This window comes from Miscanthus floridulus, chromosome 9 (genome assembly GCF_019320115.1).
Source record: "Miscanthus floridulus cultivar M001 chromosome 9, ASM1932011v1, whole genome shotgun sequence".
Taxonomy (NCBI): Eukaryota; Viridiplantae; Streptophyta; class Magnoliopsida; order Poales; family Poaceae; genus Miscanthus; species Miscanthus floridulus.
Window position 1 is genome coordinate 31,620,348 of NC_089588.1, and position 4,838 is coordinate 31,625,185.

The window sequence follows — 4,838 nt, forward strand, 5'->3', positions numbered from 1 at the left end:
CTCATCATCCCACCATGTCATCAGTGCGGATAATTAATTAATGGCATATTTATCCATAACTAATTAAAAACACACATTATAGAAAGGAATCAAAATAAATATTAAATGATAATTAGTAGCCATGGTAGAGGATATTTTACACATTAACAACAATTAAAATCTTACACATTCACCTACATGCAAACCCTAGTCACATAAAAAAATTGAAAAAGAAAAAAAAACAAAATCCTAGATCTAGATATAGGGTTTCATGACACATGCACCAAACTTCACTAATACTATACTAAAATCAACAAAGATGTACTAACAAAGGGTGCAATCTTACTTCCCTACCTAATTTACCCTAGTATAGTGAAAATTATGGTCCAATTTCACTCATAACTAGCTCAAGCTCCATGGAAGAGAGAGAAAACCAAAAATCAAATTACTCACTAACCAACGAATTAAACTTCAAATAAAGAGTTGGAGAAGCATTTCCTTACCTTTTAGAGCCTCTCCACCAAAGGATTTGAGATCAAAACCTCCCCCCTTAGTAGAGCAATTTTTAGGAGCCTAAGGCCTCCCAACCTTTTTTTTGTAGAAGAGTGTGTCCCGAGGTGGAAGAAAGAGGTGTCTGCTATTTATTCGTGCGCCATCAGTAGGGATGGCTGGTGATTCAGCTGCCCCTACAGTCGAACAGCAGGAGTAGCTGGTGGCAGCCGCCCCTACAAATGGGCACTGCAGGGGCGGCTGGTGATTGAGCCGCCCCTACAGATCAACCCCAACTGTAGGGGCGGCTCAGGTTACCAGCCGCCCCTACAGTGTCATCTATAGGGGTGGCTGGGCTGCTGGGCCCGAGGACGCCCACTGTAGGGGCGCCTCTAACCCCAGCCGCCCCTACAGTAAAAATGCCCCCGTTCCTAGTGTGAGAATCTGGCGTAGTGGGAACTTTGTATTGCCGTACATGGTTGCCAACATGGATCTGATGTTTAATGAGCAATGGCACCCGTTCCAAGGAACATGGGACCTAGTTAGCATACAAATTTGAACCTACATCGCTACAACAGATACAATACTGATTTTGAGTATTAACACGGCAAAGCATAAACACTGATTGGTGCACAACAAAGAAGCTCCGCAAGTGAATAGTCTGCTGCTCCCTCAGCCACATTGTAGTTTGCACAAATATTGCTCCGCAACAGATACAATACTGCTCCCTCAACAAAGAATATATTTCCAGCATTGATATTTGCACAAATTTAATTGCATGTTTTCATTACATCTTCTGATTCTTTTCTTAGCTTCCAACCAATAAAGAATCAGGTTTCCTGTGAAACAGATGACCCAGGCTTCTGTCACACTGTAGTTACATGCAATATATTCTTGAGAATTTGAGATTAAACATCATCTGAAAGCTAACATTAATTCATTTATGGAAATAGTGTTGGGCTATGATGCATTTAACCCTCACATATCTCAGGAGTCAGGCCTATCTGCTCCAAACACAGGTCTCATCTAGTCAGGGTGACACAAACACACTGAGTGCCATCTCTCCTGAATACAACATATGGTTTTGGTTTTTGCAAAGACATGTTCACAGTTTCACTAACAGTATCCCACGCTATTCCATTGTGCTTTTCTTCTTTGTAAGTCTCGGGCTTCGCTGATCACACACTTCTTTCAACAGGGCCCTTAGCACATATCCACAATAGTGCACCACAAAATTCTCATCAAATGCCAAATATGTCAGCATATACTACTAGTTAAAGAGAAGAAAAAAAAACTAAATATTTTATCGATAAGTGCATAATAGCTAGTGTTACAACACCACACTTACACATAAAAACAAGCTTAGAGTGTGAAAACTAAACTAAAATTACTAAGTCTGCTTGTCACGTTTATGTTTATCAGCTAATTCCTTCAGCTTATGGGTTCCCAGCAGATTCAACACGCACATTGGCAAAAGAAGCAGGAGCCAAACCAGCAGTGGACCCACCTCATCAAGGCCAGGTAATTTTGTGTAAAACAGATAGACGTATAAGACGATTTGTAGCAATATGTAAGGATTCTGAAAAACAACCACAGAAATTTAAAATGTTAGTTATGAAATTTGGAACATTATAGTTGCATTTGCCATAATTATCATAAAGGAGAATATTACTTATCATTAATTCTATCGCTAGCACTATAGTGATATTACTGTAACAAAAAGAGTCCCACGGAAACTTTCAGAAGGATTGATGGTATGTGCATTATCAGTATAATGGTTGAGGAGCTTATAAAACAAAAGCATTGGAACCAGACCAGTGGGAGAGCTTGAACCAAGCAGCAGGGGGGGGGGGGGGGGGGGGGGGGGGGGGGGGATGGCCCACTTTGGCCTGAATAAGGCTCTGCCTCTGATTGAAACTGGGCGCTATTTGCAGCTTCAACCAGATGACATGTAGCAAATTCGCAATTGGATTAAATAGTGATACAAGTCATGCACACACAAATACTTGGGCTTCCACAATCCCATGAGTAACAAAACTCAGTCTGCCCCTAACCCTGTTGCCACATTTCTCACAAGCTTTCTGACACCATCTACCTCACTACATGCTGATACATGCTGCATCTGATGTTGCCTTATGCTACCATGAACCCAACCCTTGTAAGCTATGACCACATGGACTCACATGTTCTCCCTAACAAATGTCCTTAAGTAATTGATTTACCACCACATGCCGCTGGACTTATTAACTGAAATGTGAACAAAGCAGTAAAGCAGAGAAGACAATAAATGCAAATTTTGCTAGAAGTTAGGAATATTGTGCAGCAAAGTCTCCTAACGTTATCCTGTGTAACTCCTAACATTATCCTGTGTAACTGCAAGTTCTTGAAATTTGGCTATCGCAGCAGTTAACACTAGCACAGAAGATGTAAAGATTTTTATCACAGCAGCTTCGAACTATTTTATATAGCTGAACTTCTCATAATTTTGAGAACTTTGTAAGCATTTTCTGGCTCTTCTAGAACCATATCAATCAACCAAATTTTCTTGAATGACATACAAGCTACAAACTGGCTGCAGCAGGTACGGTTCACCTGAGCTGCACATTACTGAACTCAACAAAGCCAAGTTAACCAAAACAGCAATCGGAGGAATCCTACCAAAGTTAACACGAAGCATGCAGAGCTCGAATGAAGTGACATTGCAGCTGGTGGTTCTGGTGGAAGGACAAAACTAGAGGGAGCTGATTGCAACAGCAACAGGCATGGGTAGCAGGAGCACCGAGCATCACACCTGTTACAGCCATCGCGGCAGGCGGTAACAGTGAAGAGTAGCGGCTGTGGTGGTTCGGATACTCTGAATTATCTGCCCACTCACTCATTTACAGAGCCGTGCAGTGACCGATTCATGACAACGCCCACTGGGTTTGGGCATCCAGAGCCGGCACCGTTAACTTTCTCGATGCACATCCTCACAGAGGCATGCCCCTCCGCCGCCGTGCCGCTCCGGGCCACAACGGACGACCCCAGTCCCCAAGTGCTGAGTTGGAAACACCTATAGATGCGCGAAAACTAACGAATCCCCAACGCCACAACTTCCCGCCAGATAATAAAGGAACAGGATGAATCTTCGGATGACGGCACTCGGCGAGGCAATTCTGGACAGATTTTTCGATTTTCTTTCGTCCTCGAACTACAGATAAAAGGGCATAAGGGACCTGTGTTGATCAACAAGCAGGAGTACGTGCTTACCTTGAAGAATCCGGACCAATCGAATCCTCCTCCGTTCTCCCTGCGTTCTTCTGGCACGCCGGCGCCGCCTTCCCCCTTCGTCACTTCCATCCTTCCGGCCTCCGCCCCGATTTTGCTCCCGTGAACGACGTGAGCTCTCTGGGCTGGGTATCGAAATAGGTGGGCTGGCCTCGCCCAACGGGCCCAAAGACAAGCACTATATATTCTACTTATATATATTATATATATAAACAAAATACCACATAAAATAATTAGAATAAAATAAATAAGAAAAGAAAAATGATTTTTAAAAGGAGAAAAATGAAATAGAAAAAGGTTGCTTAAAATATGTATCCGAGATGGGCCTTTGTAGCCATGTGGTGGTTGGAGGCCTATTTTTTTTGATGCCGAACATGCATGCCAGATCAGCCTCGTATTATGATGAAAAAACGGAAGATGAGACACGCCGGTAAGAGTGGAGACGATACCTCCGTCAGTGATAGAGCCACCCTAGCGGCGGGGTGGGGCGGCCGCCCCAGCTACCATGCGAGCTCTCCCAGACCCCCAGACACCGTCTTCTTCCCTAACACCGACGGTGAGCACGACCAGGATAGGCGCCGTGCATCTCGTCTTCCGGCTCCTGGCTCCACACTCATTGCTGTTGCCGCAGCGGCAACCAAAGCTCCTGAATCTGTTGTTCTTGCATTGTTCTTCAACTGCTGTAGGCGGCGGTGCTAGAGGTGCCTCTAGGAGCTTCATAATGTTTACAGTCTATTGCTTGTAGCAGCAATAAATGCCTAATGTCGCTTCGTTGAAAAGATAAGCTGAAAAGTATTGTTCGCTGATTTAATGTGAGAGAAAAACACGGTTGCTTGAATGAACAGCTGGTTCCACATGTCTCTCACTCCCTCAAGCGTTGCGACGTTTCCCGACGCACGCGCGCTGAATAGATTTTAGGTCCCGACGCTCGCGTGTCATCATCCACCTGGTCAGGCCAGGCCTAGTTCATAAATAGCAGAACTAGTGGCAAAGTTAGAGCAAATTCGAGGGGGGTGCGCTTGCCTTCTGGGTGTGTAGATTCTTATCATAAATGTAATATGGTGAAAATTTAGATGCTATCACTATTTTTTTAAAATTTTGTA